Below are 16,383 nucleotides of genomic sequence, written 5' to 3'. Positions count from 1 at the left end.
TGCCAAAACTTTCCGCAGCCCGTTTGAGGGTCAAAACGGCTGAATTTGAGCCCGAAAAATTGGCGCCGCCTATTCACCGCCCATTATGGTTTCTGGGGCTTTCCGAAATGGTGCTATGGGCGACGTAGTTCCTCACGGTTCAAAAGTTATGAGGTTTCCAAGTTTAGACTCGTCTTAGGATGCATTAAAAAAAATTAAAAAATAAAAAGGGGTGCAACACGAGGACTTCCCGGGAGGTCACCCATCCTAGTACTACTCTCGCCCAAGCACGCTTAACTGCGGAGTTCTGATGGGATCCGGTGCATTAGTGCTGGTATGATCGCACCCGTCAGTACATCACTCTCGTTTCTACATATCCTTTTCGCAGCCTGTGAGGCCGTGGGACCCACATGATTTTCTTGCCAATTTGTTTCGAGCGAAAAAGTGCGTCGAGGTTAATGGCGTTCAGAAAGCATCAAAAACACCCTGAGAATCCGCTTTCGATCTTTTTTGCGTGCCAAAACTTTCCGCAGCCCGTTTGAGGGTCAAAACGGCTGAATTTGAGCCCGAAAAATTGGCGCCGCCTATTCACCGCCCATTATGGTTTCTGGGGCTTTCCGAAATGGTGCTATGGGCGACGTAGTTCCTCACGGTTCAAAAGTTATGAGGTTTCCAAGTTTAGACTCGTCTTAGGATGCATTAAAAAAAATTAAAAAATAAAAAGGGGTGCAACACGAGGACTTCCCGGGAGGTCACCCATCCTAGTACTACTCTCGCCCAAGCACGCTTAACTGCGGAGTTCTGATGGGATCCGGTGCATTAGTGCTGGTATGATCGCACCCGTCAGTACATCACTCTCGTTTCTACATATCCTTTTCGCAGCCTGTGAGGCCGTGGGACCCACATGATTTTCTTGCCAATTTGTTTCGAGCGAAAAAGTGCGTCGAGGTTAATGGCGTTCAGAAAGCATCAAAAACACCCTGAGAATCCGCTTTCGATCTTTTTTGCGTGCCAAAACTTTCCGCAGCCCGTTTGAGGGTCAAAACGGCTGAATTTGAGCCCGAAAAATTGGCGCCGCCTATTCACCGCCCATTATGGTTTCTGGGGCTTTCCGAAATGGTGCTATGGGCGACGTAGTTCCTCACGGTTCAAAAGTTATGAGGTTTCCAAGTTTAGACTCGTCTTAGGATGCATTAAAAAAAATTAAAAAATAAAAAGGGGTGCAACACGAGGACTTCCCGGGAGGTCACCCATCCTAGTACTACTCTCGCCCAAGCACGCTTAACTGCGGAGTTCTGATGGGATCCGGTGCATTAGTGCTGGTATGATCGCACCCGTCAGTACATCACTCTCGTTTCTACATATCCTTTTCGCAGCCTGTGAGGCCGTGGGACCCACATGATTTTCTTGCCAATTTGTTTCGAGCGAAAAAGTGCGTCGAGGTTAATGGCGTTCAGAAAGCATCAAAAACACCCTGAGAATCCGCTTTCGATCTTTTTTGCGTGCCAAAACTTTCCGCAGCCCGTTTGAGGGTCAAAACGGCTGAATTTGAGCCCGAAAAATTGGCGCCGCCTATTCACCGCCCATTATGGTTTCTGGGGCTTTCCGAAATGGTGCTATGGGCGACGTAGTTCCTCACGGTTCAAAAGTTATGAGGTTTCCAAGTTTAGACTCGTCTTAGGATGCATTAAAAAAAATTAAAAAATAAAAAGGGGTGCAACACGAGGACTTCCCGGGAGGTCACCCATCCTAGTACTACTCTCGCCCAAGCACGCTTAACTGCGGAGTTCTGATGGGATCCGGTGCATTAGTGCTGGTATGATCGCACCCGTCAGTACATCACTCTCGTTTCTACATATCCTTTTCGCAGCCTGTGAGGCCGTGGGACCCACATGATTTTCTTGCCAATTTGTTTCGAGCGAAAAAGTGCGTCGAGGTTAATGGCGTTCAGAAAGCATCAAAAACACCCTGAGAATCCGCTTTCGATCTTTTTTGCGTGCCAAAACTTTCCGCAGCCCGTTTGAGGGTCAAAACGGCTGAATTTGAGCCCGAAAAATTGGCGCCGCCTATTCACCGCCCATTATGGTTTCTGGGGCTTTCCGAAATGGTGCTATGGGCGACGTAGTTCCTCACGGTTCAAAAGTTATGAGGTTTCCAAGTTTAGACTCGTCTTAGGATGCATTAAAAAAAATTAAAAAATAAAAAGGGGTGCAACACGAGGACTTCCCGGGAGGTCACCCATCCTAGTACTACTCTCGCCCAAGCACGCTTAACTGCGGAGTTCTGATGGGATCCGGTGCATTAGTGCTGGTATGATCGCACCCGTCAGTACATCACTCTCGTTTCTACATATCCTTTTCGCAGCCTGTGAGGCCGTGGGACCCACATGATTTTCTTGCCAATTTGTTTCGAGCGAAAAAGTGCGTCGAGGTTAATGGCGTTCAGAAAGCATCAAAAACACCCTGAGAATCCGCTTTCGATCTTTTTTGCGTGCCAAAACTTTCCGCAGCCCGTTTGAGGGTCAAAACGGCTGAATTTGAGCCCGAAAAATTGGCGCCGCCTATTCACCGCCCATTATGGTTTCTGGGGCTTTCCGAAATGGTGCTATGGGCGACGTAGTTCCTCACGGTTCAAAAGTTATGAGGTTTCCAAGTTTAGACTCGTCTTAGGATGCATTAAAAAAAATTAAAAAATAAAAAGGGGTGCAACACGAGGACTTCCCGGGAGGTCACCCATCCTAGTACTACTCTCGCCCAAGCACGCTTAACTGCGGAGTTCTGATGGGATCCGGTGCATTAGTGCTGGTATGATCGCACCCGTCAGTACATCACTCTCGTTTCTACATATCCTTTTCGCAGCCTGTGAGGCCGTGGGACCCACATGATTTTCTTGCCAATTTGTTTCGAGCGAAAAAGTGCGTCGAGGTTAATGGCGTTCAGAAAGCATCAAAAACACCCTGAGAATCCGCTTTCGATCTTTTTTGCGTGCCAAAACTTTCCGCAGCCCGTTTGAGGGTCAAAACGGCTGAATTTGAGCCCGAAAAATTGGCGCCGCCTATTCACCGCCCATTATGGTTTCTGGGGCTTTCCGAAATGGTGCTATGGGCGACGTAGTTCCTCACGGTTCAAAAGTTATGAGGTTTCCAAGTTTAGACTCGTCTTAGGATGCATTAAAAAAAATTAAAAAATAAAAAGGGGTGCAACACGAGGACTTCCCGGGAGGTCACCCATCCTAGTACTACTCTCGCCCAAGCACGCTTAACTGCGGAGTTCTGATGGGATCCGGTGCATTAGTGCTGGTATGATCGCACCCGTCAGTACATCACTCTCGTTTCTACATATCCTTTTCGCAGCCTGTGAGGCCGTGGGACCCACATGATTTTCTTGCCAATTTGTTTCGAGCGAAAAAGTGCGTCGAGGTTAATGGCGTTCAGAAAGCATCAAAAACACCCTGAGAATCCGCTTTCGATCTTTTTTGCGTGCCAAAACTTTCCGCAGCCCGTTTGAGGGTCAAAACGGCTGAATTTGAGCCCGAAAAATTGGCGCCGCCTATTCACCGCCCATTATGGTTTCTGGGGCTTTCCGAAATGGTGCTATGGGCGACGTAGTTCCTCACGGTTCAAAAGTTATGAGGTTTCCAAGTTTAGACTCGTCTTAGGATGCATTAAAAAAAATTAAAAAATAAAAAGGGGTGCAACACGAGGACTTCCCGGGAGGTCACCCATCCTAGTACTACTCTCGCCCAAGCACGCTTAACTGCGGAGTTCTGATGGGATCCGGTGCATTAGTGCTGGTATGATCGCACCCGTCAGTACATCACTCTCGTTTCTACATATCCTTTTCGCAGCCTGTGAGGCCGTGGGACCCACATGATTTTCTTGCCAATTTGTTTCGAGCGAAAAAGTGCGTCGAGGTTAATGGCGTTCAGAAAGCATCAAAAACACCCTGAGAATCCGCTTTCGATCTTTTTTGCGTGCCAAAACTTTCCGCAGCCCGTTTGAGGGTCAAAACGGCTGAATTTGAGCCCGAAAAATTGGCGCCGCCTATTCACCGCCCATTATGGTTTCTGGGGCTTTCCGAAATGGTGCTATGGGCGACGTAGTTCCTCACGGTTCAAAAGTTATGAGGTTTCCAAGTTTAGACTCGTCTTAGGATGCATTAAAAAAAATTAAAAAATAAAAAGGGGTGCAACACGAGGACTTCCCGGGAGGTCACCCATCCTAGTACTACTCTCGCCCAAGCACGCTTAACTGCGGAGTTCTGATGGGATCCGGTGCATTAGTGCTGGTATGATCGCACCCGTCAGTACATCACTCTCGTTTCTACATATCCTTTTCGCAGCCTGTGAGGCCGTGGGACCCACATGATTTTCTTGCCAATTTGTTTCGAGCGAAAAAGTGCGTCGAGGTTAATGGCGTTCAGAAAGCATCAAAAACACCCTGAGAATCCGCTTTCGATCTTTTTTGCGTGCCAAAACTTTCCGCAGCCCGTTTGAGGGTCAAAACGGCTGAATTTGAGCCCGAAAAATTGGCGCCGCCTATTCACCGCCCATTATGGTTTCTGGGGCTTTCCGAAATGGTGCTATGGGCGACGTAGTTCCTCACGGTTCAAAAGTTATGAGGTTTCCAAGTTTAGACTCGTCTTAGGATGCATTAAAAAAAATTAAAAAATAAAAAGGGGTGCAACACGAGGACTTCCCGGGAGGTCACCCATCCTAGTACTACTCTCGCCCAAGCACGCTTAACTGCGGAGTTCTGATGGGATCCGGTGCATTAGTGCTGGTATGATCGCACCCGTCAGTACATCACTCTCGTTTCTACATATCCTTTTCGCAGCCTGTGAGGCCGTGGGACCCACATGATTTTCTTGCCAATTTGTTTCGAGCGAAAAAGTGCGTCGAGGTTAATGGCGTTCAGAAAGCATCAAAAACACCCTGAGAATCCGCTTTCGATCTTTTTTGCGTGCCAAAACTTTCCGCAGCCCGTTTGAGGGTCAAAACGGCTGAATTTGAGCCCGAAAAATTGGCGCCGCCTATTCACCGCCCATTATGGTTTCTGGGGCTTTCCGAAATGGTGCTATGGGCGACGTAGTTCCTCACGGTTCAAAAGTTATGAGGTTTCCAAGTTTAGACTCGTCTTAGGATGCATTAAAAAAAATTAAAAAATAAAAAGGGGTGCAACACGAGGACTTCCCGGGAGGTCACCCATCCTAGTACTACTCTCGCCCAAGCACGCTTAACTGCGGAGTTCTGATGGGATCCGGTGCATTAGTGCTGGTATGATCGCACCCGTCAGTACATCACTCTCGTTTCTACATATCCTTTTCGCAGCCTGTGAGGCCGTGGGACCCACATGATTTTCTTGCCAATTTGTTTCGAGCGAAAAAGTGCGTCGAGGTTAATGGCGTTCAGAAAGCATCAAAAACACCCTGAGAATCCGCTTTCGATCTTTTTTGCGTGCCAAAACTTTCCGCAGCCCGTTTGAGGGTCAAAACGGCTGAATTTGAGCCCGAAAAATTGGCGCCGCCTATTCACCGCCCATTATGGTTTCTGGGGCTTTCCGAAATGGTGCTATGGGCGACGTAGTTCCTCACGGTTCAAAAGTTATGAGGTTTCCAAGTTTAGACTCGTCTTAGGATGCATTAAAAAAAATTAAAAAATAAAAAGGGGTGCAACACGAGGACTTCCCGGGAGGTCACCCATCCTAGTACTACTCTCGCCCAAGCACGCTTAACTGCGGAGTTCTGATGGGATCCGGTGCATTAGTGCTGGTATGATCGCACCCGTCAGTACATCACTCTCGTTTCTACATATCCTTTTCGCAGCCTGTGAGGCCGTGGGACCCACATGATTTTCTTGCCAATTTGTTTCGAGCGAAAAAGTGCGTCGAGGTTAATGGCGTTCAGAAAGCATCAAAAACACCCTGAGAATCCGCTTTCGATCTTTTTTGCGTGCCAAAACTTTCCGCAGCCCGTTTGAGGGTCAAAACGGCTGAATTTGAGCCCGAAAAATTGGCGCCGCCTATTCACCGCCCATTATGGTTTCTGGGGCTTTCCGAAATGGTGCTATGGGCGACGTAGTTCCTCACGGTTCAAAAGTTATGAGGTTTCCAAGTTTAGACTCGTCTTAGGATGCATTAAAAAAAATTAAAAAATAAAAAGGGGTGCAACACGAGGACTTCCCGGGAGGTCACCCATCCTAGTACTACTCTCGCCCAAGCACGCTTAACTGCGGAGTTCTGATGGGATCCGGTGCATTAGTGCTGGTATGATCGCACCCGTCAGTACATCACTCTCGTTTCTACATATCCTTTTCGCAGCCTGTGAGGCCGTGGGACCCACATGATTTTCTTGCCAATTTGTTTCGAGCGAAAAAGTGCGTCGAGGTTAATGGCGTTCAGAAAGCATCAAAAACACCCTGAGAATCCGCTTTCGATCTTTTTTGCGTGCCAAAACTTTCCGCAGCCCGTTTGAGGGTCAAAACGGCTGAATTTGAGCCCGAAAAATTGGCGCCGCCTATTCACCGCCCATTATGGTTTCTGGGGCTTTCCGAAATGGTGCTATGGGCGACGTAGTTCCTCACGGTTCAAAAGTTATGAGGTTTCCAAGTTTAGACTCGTCTTAGGATGCATTAAAAAAAATTAAAAAATAAAAAGGGGTGCAACACGAGGACTTCCCGGGAGGTCACCCATCCTAGTACTACTCTCGCCCAAGCACGCTTAACTGCGGAGTTCTGATGGGATCCGGTGCATTAGTGCTGGTATGATCGCACCCGTCAGTACATCACTCTCGTTTCTACATATCCTTTTCGCAGCCTGTGAGGCCGTGGGACCCACATGATTTTCTTGCCAATTTGTTTCGAGCGAAAAAGTGCGTCGAGGTTAATGGCGTTCAGAAAGCATCAAAAACACCCTGAGAATCCGCTTTCGATCTTTTTTGCGTGCCAAAACTTTCCGCAGCCCGTTTGAGGGTCAAAACGGCTGAATTTGAGCCCGAAAAATTGGCGCCGCCTATTCACCGCCCATTATGGTTTCTGGGGCTTTCCGAAATGGTGCTATGGGCGACGTAGTTCCTCACGGTTCAAAAGTTATGAGGTTTCCAAGTTTAGACTCGTCTTAGGATGCATTAAAAAAAATTAAAAAATAAAAAGGGGTGCAACACGAGGACTTCCCGGGAGGTCACCCATCCTAGTACTACTCTCGCCCAAGCACGCTTAACTGCGGAGTTCTGATGGGATCCGGTGCATTAGTGCTGGTATGATCGCACCCGTCAGTACATCACTCTCGTTTCTACATATCCTTTTCGCAGCCTGTGAGGCCGTGGGACCCACATGATTTTCTTGCCAATTTGTTTCGAGCGAAAAAGTGCGTCGAGGTTAATGGCGTTCAGAAAGCATCAAAAACACCCTGAGAATCCGCTTTCGATCTTTTTTGCGTGCCAAAACTTTCCGCAGCCCGTTTGAGGGTCAAAACGGCTGAATTTGAGCCCGAAAAATTGGCGCCGCCTATTCACCGCCCATTATGGTTTCTGGGGCTTTCCGAAATGGTGCTATGGGCGACGTAGTTCCTCACGGTTCAAAAGTTATGAGGTTTCCAAGTTTAGACTCGTCTTAGGATGCATTAAAAAAAATTAAAAAATAAAAAGGGGTGCAACACGAGGACTTCCCGGGAGGTCACCCATCCTAGTACTACTCTCGCCCAAGCACGCTTAACTGCGGAGTTCTGATGGGATCCGGTGCATTAGTGCTGGTATGATCGCACCCGTCAGTACATCACTCTCGTTTCTACATATCCTTTTCGCAGCCTGTGAGGCCGTGGGACCCACATGATTTTCTTGCCAATTTGTTTCGAGCGAAAAAGTGCGTCGAGGTTAATGGCGTTCAGAAAGCATCAAAAACACCCTGAGAATCCGCTTTCGATCTTTTTTGCGTGCCAAAACTTTCCGCAGCCCGTTTGAGGGTCAAAACGGCTGAATTTGAGCCCGAAAAATTGGCGCCGCCTATTCACCGCCCATTATGGTTTCTGGGGCTTTCCGAAATGGTGCTATGGGCGACGTAGTTCCTCACGGTTCAAAAGTTATGAGGTTTCCAAGTTTAGACTCGTCTTAGGATGCATTAAAAAAAATTAAAAAATAAAAAGGGGTGCAACACGAGGACTTCCCGGGAGGTCACCCATCCTAGTACTACTCTCGCCCAAGCACGCTTAACTGCGGAGTTCTGATGGGATCCGGTGCATTAGTGCTGGTATGATCGCACCCGTCAGTACATCACTCTCGTTTCTACATATCCTTTTCGCAGCCTGTGAGGCCGTGGGACCCACATGATTTTCTTGCCAATTTGTTTCGAGCGAAAAAGTGCGTCGAGGTTAATGGCGTTCAGAAAGCATCAAAAACACCCTGAGAATCCGCTTTCGATCTTTTTTGCGTGCCAAAACTTTCCGCAGCCCGTTTGAGGGTCAAAACGGCTGAATTTGAGCCCGAAAAATTGGCGCCGCCTATTCACCGCCCATTATGGTTTCTGGGGCTTTCCGAAATGGTGCTATGGGCGACGTAGTTCCTCACGGTTCAAAAGTTATGAGGTTTCCAAGTTTAGACTCGTCTTAGGATGCATTAAAAAAAATTAAAAAATAAAAAGGGGTGCAACACGAGGACTTCCCGGGAGGTCACCCATCCTAGTACTACTCTCGCCCAAGCACGCTTAACTGCGGAGTTCTGATGGGATCCGGTGCATTAGTGCTGGTATGATCGCACCCGTCAGTACATCACTCTCGTTTCTACATATCCTTTTCGCAGCCTGTGAGGCCGTGGGACCCACATGATTTTCTTGCCAATTTGTTTCGAGCGAAAAAGTGCGTCGAGGTTAATGGCGTTCAGAAAGCATCAAAAACACCCTGAGAATCCGCTTTCGATCTTTTTTGCGTGCCAAAACTTTCCGCAGCCCGTTTGAGGGTCAAAACGGCTGAATTTGAGCCCGAAAAATTGGCGCCGCCTATTCACCGCCCATTATGGTTTCTGGGGCTTTCCGAAATGGTGCTATGGGCGACGTAGTTCCTCACGGTTCAAAAGTTATGAGGTTTCCAAGTTTAGACTCGTCTTAGGATGCATTAAAAAAAATTAAAAAATAAAAAGGGGTGCAACACGAGGACTTCCCGGGAGGTCACCCATCCTAGTACTACTCTCGCCCAAGCACGCTTAACTGCGGAGTTCTGATGGGATCCGGTGCATTAGTGCTGGTATGATCGCACCCGTCAGTACATCACTCTCGTTTCTACATATCCTTTTCGCAGCCTGTGAGGCCGTGGGACCCACATGATTTTCTTGCCAATTTGTTTCGAGCGAAAAAGTGCGTCGAGGTTAATGGCGTTCAGAAAGCATCAAAAACACCCTGAGAATCCGCTTTCGATCTTTTTTGCGTGCCAAAACTTTCCGCAGCCCGTTTGAGGGTCAAAACGGCTGAATTTGAGCCCGAAAAATTGGCGCCGCCTATTCACCGCCCATTATGGTTTCTGGGGCTTTCCGAAATGGTGCTATGGGCGACGTAGTTCCTCACGGTTCAAAAGTTATGAGGTTTCCAAGTTTAGACTCGTCTTAGGATGCATTAAAAAAAATTAAAAAATAAAAAGGGGTGCAACACGAGGACTTCCCGGGAGGTCACCCATCCTAGTACTACTCTCGCCCAAGCACGCTTAACTGCGGAGTTCTGATGGGATCCGGTGCATTAGTGCTGGTATGATCGCACCCGTCAGTACATCACTCTCGTTTCTACATATCCTTTTCGCAGCCTGTGAGGCCGTGGGACCCACATGATTTTCTTGCCAATTTGTTTCGAGCGAAAAAGTGCGTCGAGGTTAATGGCGTTCAGAAAGCATCAAAAACACCCTGAGAATCCGCTTTCGATCTTTTTTGCGTGCCAAAACTTTCCGCAGCCCGTTTGAGGGTCAAAACGGCTGAATTTGAGCCCGAAAAATTGGCGCCGCCTATTCACCGCCCATTATGGTTTCTGGGGCTTTCCGAAATGGTGCTATGGGCGACGTAGTTCCTCACGGTTCAAAAGTTATGAGGTTTCCAAGTTTAGACTCGTCTTAGGATGCATTAAAAAAAATTAAAAAATAAAAAGGGGTGCAACACGAGGACTTCCCGGGAGGTCACCCATCCTAGTACTACTCTCGCCCAAGCACGCTTAACTGCGGAGTTCTGATGGGATCCGGTGCATTAGTGCTGGTATGATCGCACCCGTCAGTACATCACTCTCGTTTCTACATATCCTTTTCGCAGCCTGTGAGGCCGTGGGACCCACATGATTTTCTTGCCAATTTGTTTCGAGCGAAAAAGTGCGTCGAGGTTAATGGCGTTCAGAAAGCATCAAAAACACCCTGAGAATCCGCTTTCGATCTTTTTTGCGTGCCAAAACTTTCCGCAGCCCGTTTGAGGGTCAAAACGGCTGAATTTGAGCCCGAAAAATTGGCGCCGCCTATTCACCGCCCATTATGGTTTCTGGGGCTTTCCGAAATGGTGCTATGGGCGACGTAGTTCCTCACGGTTCAAAAGTTATGAGGTTTCCAAGTTTAGACTCGTCTTAGGATGCATTAAAAAAAATTAAAAAATAAAAAGGGGTGCAACACGAGGACTTCCCGGGAGGTCACCCATCCTAGTACTACTCTCGCCCAAGCACGCTTAACTGCGGAGTTCTGATGGGATCCGGTGCATTAGTGCTGGTATGATCGCACCCGTCAGTACATCACTCTCGTTTCTACATATCCTTTTCGCAGCCTGTGAGGCCGTGGGACCCACATGATTTTCTTGCCAATTTGTTTCGAGCGAAAAAGTGCGTCGAGGTTAATGGCGTTCAGAAAGCATCAAAAACACCCTGAGAATCCGCTTTCGATCTTTTTTGCGTGCCAAAACTTTCCGCAGCCCGTTTGAGGGTCAAAACGGCTGAATTTGAGCCCGAAAAATTGGCGCCGCCTATTCACCGCCCATTATGGTTTCTGGGGCTTTCCGAAATGGTGCTATGGGCGACGTAGTTCCTCACGGTTCAAAAGTTATGAGGTTTCCAAGTTTAGACTCGTCTTAGGATGCATTAAAAAAAATTAAAAAATAAAAAGGGGTGCAACACGAGGACTTCCCGGGAGGTCACCCATCCTAGTACTACTCTCGCCCAAGCACGCTTAACTGCGGAGTTCTGATGGGATCCGGTGCATTAGTGCTGGTATGATCGCACCCGTCAGTACATCACTCTCGTTTCTACATATCCTTTTCGCAGCCTGTGAGGCCGTGGGACCCACATGATTTTCTTGCCAATTTGTTTCGAGCGAAAAAGTGCGTCGAGGTTAATGGCGTTCAGAAAGCATCAAAAACACCCTGAGAATCCGCTTTCGATCTTTTTTGCGTGCCAAAACTTTCCGCAGCCCGTTTGAGGGTCAAAACGGCTGAATTTGAGCCCGAAAAATTGGCGCCGCCTATTCACCGCCCATTATGGTTTCTGGGGCTTTCCGAAATGGTGCTATGGGCGACGTAGTTCCTCACGGTTCAAAAGTTATGAGGTTTCCAAGTTTAGACTCGTCTTAGGATGCATTAAAAAAAATTAAAAAATAAAAAGGGGTGCAACACGAGGACTTCCCGGGAGGTCACCCATCCTAGTACTACTCTCGCCCAAGCACGCTTAACTGCGGAGTTCTGATGGGATCCGGTGCATTAGTGCTGGTATGATCGCACCCGTCAGTACATCACTCTCGTTTCTACATATCCTTTTCGCAGCCTGTGAGGCCGTGGGACCCACATGATTTTCTTGCCAATTTGTTTCGAGCGAAAAAGTGCGTCGAGGTTAATGGCGTTCAGAAAGCATCAAAAACACCCTGAGAATCCGCTTTCGATCTTTTTTGCGTGCCAAAACTTTCCGCAGCCCGTTTGAGGGTCAAAACGGCTGAATTTGAGCCCGAAAAATTGGCGCCGCCTATTCACCGCCCATTATGGTTTCTGGGGCTTTCCGAAATGGTGCTATGGGCGACGTAGTTCCTCACGGTTCAAAAGTTATGAGGTTTCCAAGTTTAGACTCGTCTTAGGATGCATTAAAAAAAATTAAAAAATAAAAAGGGGTGCAACACGAGGACTTCCCGGGAGGTCACCCATCCTAGTACTACTCTCGCCCAAGCACGCTTAACTGCGGAGTTCTGATGGGATCCGGTGCATTAGTGCTGGTATGATCGCACCCGTCAGTACATCACTCTCGTTTCTACATATCCTTTTCGCAGCCTGTGAGGCCGTGGGACCCACATGATTTTCTTGCCAATTTGTTTCGAGCGAAAAAGTGCGTCGAGGTTAATGGCGTTCAGAAAGCATCAAAAACACCCTGAGAATCCGCTTTCGATCTTTTTTGCGTGCCAAAACTTTCCGCAGCCCGTTTGAGGGTCAAAACGGCTGAATTTGAGCCCGAAAAATTGGCGCCGCCTATTCACCGCCCATTATGGTTTCTGGGGCTTTCCGAAATGGTGCTATGGGCGACGTAGTTCCTCACGGTTCAAAAGTTATGAGGTTTCCAAGTTTAGACTCGTCTTAGGATGCATTAAAAAAAATTAAAAAATAAAAAGGGGTGCAACACGAGGACTTCCCGGGAGGTCACCCATCCTAGTACTACTCTCGCCCAAGCACGCTTAACTGCGGAGTTCTGATGGGATCCGGTGCATTAGTGCTGGTATGATCGCACCCGTCAGTACATCACTCTCGTTTCTACATATCCTTTTCGCAGCCTGTGAGGCCGTGGGACCCACATGATTTTCTTGCCAATTTGTTTCGAGCGAAAAAGTGCGTCGAGGTTAATGGCGTTCAGAAAGCATCAAAAACACCCTGAGAATCCGCTTTCGATCTTTTTTGCGTGCCAAAACTTTCCGCAGCCCGTTTGAGGGTCAAAACGGCTGAATTTGAGCCCGAAAAATTGGCGCCGCCTATTCACCGCCCATTATGGTTTCTGGGGCTTTCCGAAATGGTGCTATGGGCGACGTAGTTCCTCACGGTTCAAAAGTTATGAGGTTTCCAAGTTTAGACTCGTCTTAGGATGCATTAAAAAAAATTAAAAAATAAAAAGGGGTGCAACACGAGGACTTCCCGGGAGGTCACCCATCCTAGTACTACTCTCGCCCAAGCACGCTTAACTGCGGAGTTCTGATGGGATCCGGTGCATTAGTGCTGGTATGATCGCACCCGTCAGTACATCACTCTCGTTTCTACATATCCTTTTCGCAGCCTGTGAGGCCGTGGGACCCACATGATTTTCTTGCCAATTTGTTTCGAGCGAAAAAGTGCGTCGAGGTTAATGGCGTTCAGAAAGCATCAAAAACACCCTGAGAATCCGCTTTCGATCTTTTTTGCGTGCCAAAACTTTCCGCAGCCCGTTTGAGGGTCAAAACGGCTGAATTTGAGCCCGAAAAATTGGCGCCGCCTATTCACCGCCCATTATGGTTTCTGGGGCTTTCCGAAATGGTGCTATGGGCGACGTAGTTCCTCACGGTTCAAAAGTTATGAGGTTTCCAAGTTTAGACTCGTCTTAGGATGCATTAAAAAAAATTAAAAAATAAAAAGGGGTGCAACACGAGGACTTCCCGGGAGGTCACCCATCCTAGTACTACTCTCGCCCAAGCACGCTTAACTGCGGAGTTCTGATGGGATCCGGTGCATTAGTGCTGGTATGATCGCACCCGTCAGTACATCACTCTCGTTTCTACATATCCTTTTCGCAGCCTGTGAGGCCGTGGGACCCACATGATTTTCTTGCCAATTTGTTTCGAGCGAAAAAGTGCGTCGAGGTTAATGGCGTTCAGAAAGCATCAAAAACACCCTGAGAATCCGCTTTCGATCTTTTTTGCGTGCCAAAACTTTCCGCAGCCCGTTTGAGGGTCAAAACGGCTGAATTTGAGCCCGAAAAATTGGCGCCGCCTATTCACCGCCCATTATGGTTTCTGGGGCTTTCCGAAATGGTGCTATGGGCGACGTAGTTCCTCACGGTTCAAAAGTTATGAGGTTTCCAAGTTTAGACTCGTCTTAGGATGCATTAAAAAAAATTAAAAAATAAAAAGGGGTGCAACACGAGGACTTCCCGGGAGGTCACCCATCCTAGTACTACTCTCGCCCAAGCACGCTTAACTGCGGAGTTCTGATGGGATCCGGTGCATTAGTGCTGGTATGATCGCACCCGTCAGTACATCACTCTCGTTTCTACATATCCTTTTCGCAGCCTGTGAGGCCGTGGGACCCACATGATTTTCTTGCCAATTTGTTTCGAGCGAAAAAGTGCGTCGAGGTTAATGGCGTTCAGAAAGCATCAAAAACACCCTGAGAATCCGCTTTCGATCTTTTTTGCGTGCCAAAACTTTCCGCAGCCCGTTTGAGGGTCAAAACGGCTGAATTTGAGCCCGAAAAATTGGCGCCGCCTATTCACCGCCCATTATGGTTTCTGGGGCTTTCCGAAATGGTGCTATGGGCGACGTAGTTCCTCACGGTTCAAAAGTTATGAGGTTTCCAAGTTTAGACTCGTCTTAGGATGCATTAAAAAAAATTAAAAAATAAAAAGGGGTGCAACACGAGGACTTCCCGGGAGGTCACCCATCCTAGTACTACTCTCGCCCAAGCACGCTTAACTGCGGAGTTCTGATGGGATCCGGTGCATTAGTGCTGGTATGATCGCACCCGTCAGTACATCACTCTCGTTTCTACATATCCTTTTCGCAGCCTGTGAGGCCGTGGGACCCACATGATTTTCTTGCCAATTTGTTTCGAGCGAAAAAGTGCGTCGAGGTTAATGGCGTTCAGAAAGCATCAAAAACACCCTGAGAATCCGCTTTCGATCTTTTTTGCGTGCCAAAACTTTCCGCAGCCCGTTTGAGGGTCAAAACGGCTGAATTTGAGCCCGAAAAATTGGCGCCGCCTATTCACCGCCCATTATGGTTTCTGGGGCTTTCCGAAATGGTGCTATGGGCGACGTAGTTCCTCACGGTTCAAAAGTTATGAGGTTTCCAAGTTTAGACTCGTCTTAGGATGCATTAAAAAAAATTAAAAAATAAAAAGGGGTGCAACACGAGGACTTCCCGGGAGGTCACCCATCCTAGTACTACTCTCGCCCAAGCACGCTTAACTGCGGAGTTCTGATGGGATCCGGTGCATTAGTGCTGGTATGATCGCACCCGTCAGTACATCACTCTCGTTTCTACATATCCTTTTCGCAGCCTGTGAGGCCGTGGGACCCACATGATTTTCTTGCCAATTTGTTTCGAGCGAAAAAGTGCGTCGAGGTTAATGGCGTTCAGAAAGCATCAAAAACACCCTGAGAATCCGCTTTCGATCTTTTTTGCGTGCCAAAACTTTCCGCAGCCCGTTTGAGGGTCAAAACGGCTGAATTTGAGCCCGAAAAATTGGCGCCGCCTATTCACCGCCCATTATGGTTTCTGGGGCTTTCCGAAATGGTGCTATGGGCGACGTAGTTCCTCACGGTTCAAAAGTTATGAGGTTTCCAAGTTTAGACTCGTCTTAGGATGCATTAAAAAAAATTAAAAAATAAAAAGGGGTGCAACACGAGGACTTCCCGGGAGGTCACCCATCCTAGTACTACTCTCGCCCAAGCACGCTTAACTGCGGAGTTCTGATGGGATCCGGTGCATTAGTGCTGGTATGATCGCACCCGTCAGTACATCACTCTCGTTTCTACATATCCTTTTCGCAGCCTGTGAGGCCGTGGGACCCACATGATTTTCTTGCCAATTTGTTTCGAGCGAAAAAGTGCGTCGAGGTTAATGGCGTTCAGAAAGCATCAAAAACACCCTGAGAATCCGCTTTCGATCTTTTTTGCGTGCCAAAACTTTCCGCAGCCCGTTTGAGGGTCAAAACGGCTGAATTTGAGCCCGAAAAATTGGCGCCGCCTATTCACCGCCCATTATGGTTTCTGGGGCTTTCCGAAATGGTGCTATGGGCGACGTAGTTCCTCACGGTTCAAAAGTTATGAGGTTTCCAAGTTTAGACTCGTCTTAGGATGCATTAAAAAAAATTAAAAAATAAAAAGGGGTGCAACACGAGGACTTCCCGGGAGGTCACCCATCCTAGTACTACTCTCGCCCAAGCACGCTTAACTGCGGAGTTCTGATGGGATCCGGTGCATTAGTGCTGGTATGATCGCACCCGTCAGTACATCACTCTCGTTTCTACATATCCTTTTCGCAGCCTGTGAGGCCGTGGGACCCACATGATTTTCTTGCCAATTTGTTTCGAGCGAAAAAGTGCGTCGAGGTTAATGGCGTTCAGAAAGCATCAAAAACACCCTGAGAATCCGCTTTCGATCTTTTTTGCGTGCCAAAACTTTCCGCAGCCCGTTTGAGGGTCAAAACGGCTGAATTTGAGCCCGAAAAATTGGCGCCGCCTATTCACCGCC

General features: G+C 48.0%; 33 non-coding genes across 33 annotated transcripts; all 33 read right to left on the bottom strand.

Moving 5' to 3' along the window:
• Positions 1-208: 208 nt before the first annotated feature.
• On the bottom strand, positions 209-327 carry LOC117129577. Its single transcript, XR_004453209.1, has one exon. It is a non-coding gene; the product is annotated as a 5S ribosomal RNA (ribosomal RNA).
• Positions 328-702: 375 nt separating this feature from the next.
• LOC117129576 lies at positions 703-821 on the bottom strand. The gene has a single exon (XR_004453208.1). It is a non-coding gene; the product is annotated as a 5S ribosomal RNA (ribosomal RNA).
• Positions 822-1,196: 375 nt separating this feature from the next.
• Positions 1,197-1,315, bottom strand: LOC117129575. The gene has a single exon (XR_004453207.1). It is a non-coding gene; the product is annotated as a 5S ribosomal RNA (ribosomal RNA).
• A 375-nt stretch (positions 1,316-1,690) lies between these two features.
• On the bottom strand, positions 1,691-1,809 carry LOC117129574. The gene has a single exon (XR_004453206.1). It is a non-coding gene; the product is annotated as a 5S ribosomal RNA (ribosomal RNA).
• A 375-nt stretch (positions 1,810-2,184) lies between these two features.
• LOC117129573 lies at positions 2,185-2,303 on the bottom strand. The gene has a single exon (XR_004453205.1). It is a non-coding gene; the product is annotated as a 5S ribosomal RNA (ribosomal RNA).
• Positions 2,304-2,678: 375 nt separating this feature from the next.
• LOC117129572 lies at positions 2,679-2,797 on the bottom strand. Its single transcript, XR_004453204.1, has one exon. It is a non-coding gene; the product is annotated as a 5S ribosomal RNA (ribosomal RNA).
• Positions 2,798-3,172: 375 nt separating this feature from the next.
• LOC117129571 lies at positions 3,173-3,291 on the bottom strand. Its single transcript, XR_004453203.1, has one exon. It is a non-coding gene; the product is annotated as a 5S ribosomal RNA (ribosomal RNA).
• Positions 3,292-3,666: 375 nt separating this feature from the next.
• On the bottom strand, positions 3,667-3,785 carry LOC117129570. The gene has a single exon (XR_004453202.1). It is a non-coding gene; the product is annotated as a 5S ribosomal RNA (ribosomal RNA).
• Positions 3,786-4,160: 375 nt separating this feature from the next.
• Positions 4,161-4,279, bottom strand: LOC117129569. The gene has a single exon (XR_004453201.1). It is a non-coding gene; the product is annotated as a 5S ribosomal RNA (ribosomal RNA).
• Positions 4,280-4,654: 375 nt separating this feature from the next.
• Positions 4,655-4,773, bottom strand: LOC117129567. Its single transcript, XR_004453199.1, has one exon. It is a non-coding gene; the product is annotated as a 5S ribosomal RNA (ribosomal RNA).
• Positions 4,774-5,148: 375 nt separating this feature from the next.
• Positions 5,149-5,267, bottom strand: LOC117129566. Its single transcript, XR_004453198.1, has one exon. It is a non-coding gene; the product is annotated as a 5S ribosomal RNA (ribosomal RNA).
• A 375-nt stretch (positions 5,268-5,642) lies between these two features.
• Positions 5,643-5,761, bottom strand: LOC117129565. The gene has a single exon (XR_004453197.1). It is a non-coding gene; the product is annotated as a 5S ribosomal RNA (ribosomal RNA).
• A 375-nt stretch (positions 5,762-6,136) lies between these two features.
• LOC117129564 lies at positions 6,137-6,255 on the bottom strand. The gene has a single exon (XR_004453196.1). It is a non-coding gene; the product is annotated as a 5S ribosomal RNA (ribosomal RNA).
• A 375-nt stretch (positions 6,256-6,630) lies between these two features.
• Positions 6,631-6,749, bottom strand: LOC117129563. The gene has a single exon (XR_004453195.1). It is a non-coding gene; the product is annotated as a 5S ribosomal RNA (ribosomal RNA).
• Positions 6,750-7,124: 375 nt separating this feature from the next.
• On the bottom strand, positions 7,125-7,243 carry LOC117129677. Its single transcript, XR_004453306.1, has one exon. It is a non-coding gene; the product is annotated as a 5S ribosomal RNA (ribosomal RNA).
• Positions 7,244-7,618: 375 nt separating this feature from the next.
• Positions 7,619-7,737, bottom strand: LOC117129676. The gene has a single exon (XR_004453305.1). It is a non-coding gene; the product is annotated as a 5S ribosomal RNA (ribosomal RNA).
• A 375-nt stretch (positions 7,738-8,112) lies between these two features.
• Positions 8,113-8,231, bottom strand: LOC117129675. Its single transcript, XR_004453304.1, has one exon. It is a non-coding gene; the product is annotated as a 5S ribosomal RNA (ribosomal RNA).
• Positions 8,232-8,606: 375 nt separating this feature from the next.
• LOC117129674 lies at positions 8,607-8,725 on the bottom strand. Its single transcript, XR_004453303.1, has one exon. It is a non-coding gene; the product is annotated as a 5S ribosomal RNA (ribosomal RNA).
• Positions 8,726-9,100: 375 nt separating this feature from the next.
• On the bottom strand, positions 9,101-9,219 carry LOC117129673. Its single transcript, XR_004453302.1, has one exon. It is a non-coding gene; the product is annotated as a 5S ribosomal RNA (ribosomal RNA).
• Positions 9,220-9,594: 375 nt separating this feature from the next.
• Positions 9,595-9,713, bottom strand: LOC117129671. The gene has a single exon (XR_004453300.1). It is a non-coding gene; the product is annotated as a 5S ribosomal RNA (ribosomal RNA).
• A 375-nt stretch (positions 9,714-10,088) lies between these two features.
• Positions 10,089-10,207, bottom strand: LOC117129670. The gene has a single exon (XR_004453299.1). It is a non-coding gene; the product is annotated as a 5S ribosomal RNA (ribosomal RNA).
• A 375-nt stretch (positions 10,208-10,582) lies between these two features.
• On the bottom strand, positions 10,583-10,701 carry LOC117129669. Its single transcript, XR_004453298.1, has one exon. It is a non-coding gene; the product is annotated as a 5S ribosomal RNA (ribosomal RNA).
• Positions 10,702-11,076: 375 nt separating this feature from the next.
• On the bottom strand, positions 11,077-11,195 carry LOC117129668. The gene has a single exon (XR_004453297.1). It is a non-coding gene; the product is annotated as a 5S ribosomal RNA (ribosomal RNA).
• Positions 11,196-11,570: 375 nt separating this feature from the next.
• Positions 11,571-11,689, bottom strand: LOC117129667. The gene has a single exon (XR_004453296.1). It is a non-coding gene; the product is annotated as a 5S ribosomal RNA (ribosomal RNA).
• Positions 11,690-12,064: 375 nt separating this feature from the next.
• On the bottom strand, positions 12,065-12,183 carry LOC117129666. Its single transcript, XR_004453295.1, has one exon. It is a non-coding gene; the product is annotated as a 5S ribosomal RNA (ribosomal RNA).
• Positions 12,184-12,558: 375 nt separating this feature from the next.
• LOC117129665 lies at positions 12,559-12,677 on the bottom strand. The gene has a single exon (XR_004453294.1). It is a non-coding gene; the product is annotated as a 5S ribosomal RNA (ribosomal RNA).
• A 375-nt stretch (positions 12,678-13,052) lies between these two features.
• Positions 13,053-13,171, bottom strand: LOC117129664. Its single transcript, XR_004453293.1, has one exon. It is a non-coding gene; the product is annotated as a 5S ribosomal RNA (ribosomal RNA).
• Positions 13,172-13,546: 375 nt separating this feature from the next.
• On the bottom strand, positions 13,547-13,665 carry LOC117129663. The gene has a single exon (XR_004453292.1). It is a non-coding gene; the product is annotated as a 5S ribosomal RNA (ribosomal RNA).
• A 375-nt stretch (positions 13,666-14,040) lies between these two features.
• Positions 14,041-14,159, bottom strand: LOC117129662. The gene has a single exon (XR_004453291.1). It is a non-coding gene; the product is annotated as a 5S ribosomal RNA (ribosomal RNA).
• Positions 14,160-14,534: 375 nt separating this feature from the next.
• On the bottom strand, positions 14,535-14,653 carry LOC117129660. The gene has a single exon (XR_004453289.1). It is a non-coding gene; the product is annotated as a 5S ribosomal RNA (ribosomal RNA).
• Positions 14,654-15,028: 375 nt separating this feature from the next.
• On the bottom strand, positions 15,029-15,147 carry LOC117129659. Its single transcript, XR_004453288.1, has one exon. It is a non-coding gene; the product is annotated as a 5S ribosomal RNA (ribosomal RNA).
• Positions 15,148-15,522: 375 nt separating this feature from the next.
• LOC117129658 lies at positions 15,523-15,641 on the bottom strand. Its single transcript, XR_004453287.1, has one exon. It is a non-coding gene; the product is annotated as a 5S ribosomal RNA (ribosomal RNA).
• Positions 15,642-16,016: 375 nt separating this feature from the next.
• Positions 16,017-16,135, bottom strand: LOC117129657. Its single transcript, XR_004453286.1, has one exon. It is a non-coding gene; the product is annotated as a 5S ribosomal RNA (ribosomal RNA).
• Positions 16,136-16,383: the final 248 nt, after the last annotated feature.

This window comes from Brassica rapa, unplaced genomic scaffold, assembly GCF_000309985.2.
Source record: "Brassica rapa cultivar Chiifu-401-42 unplaced genomic scaffold, CAAS_Brap_v3.01 Scaffold0037, whole genome shotgun sequence".
In the NCBI taxonomy this organism is placed as follows: Eukaryota; Viridiplantae; Streptophyta; class Magnoliopsida; order Brassicales; family Brassicaceae; genus Brassica; species Brassica rapa.
This window is presented reverse-complemented; position numbering and strand designations above follow the sequence as displayed.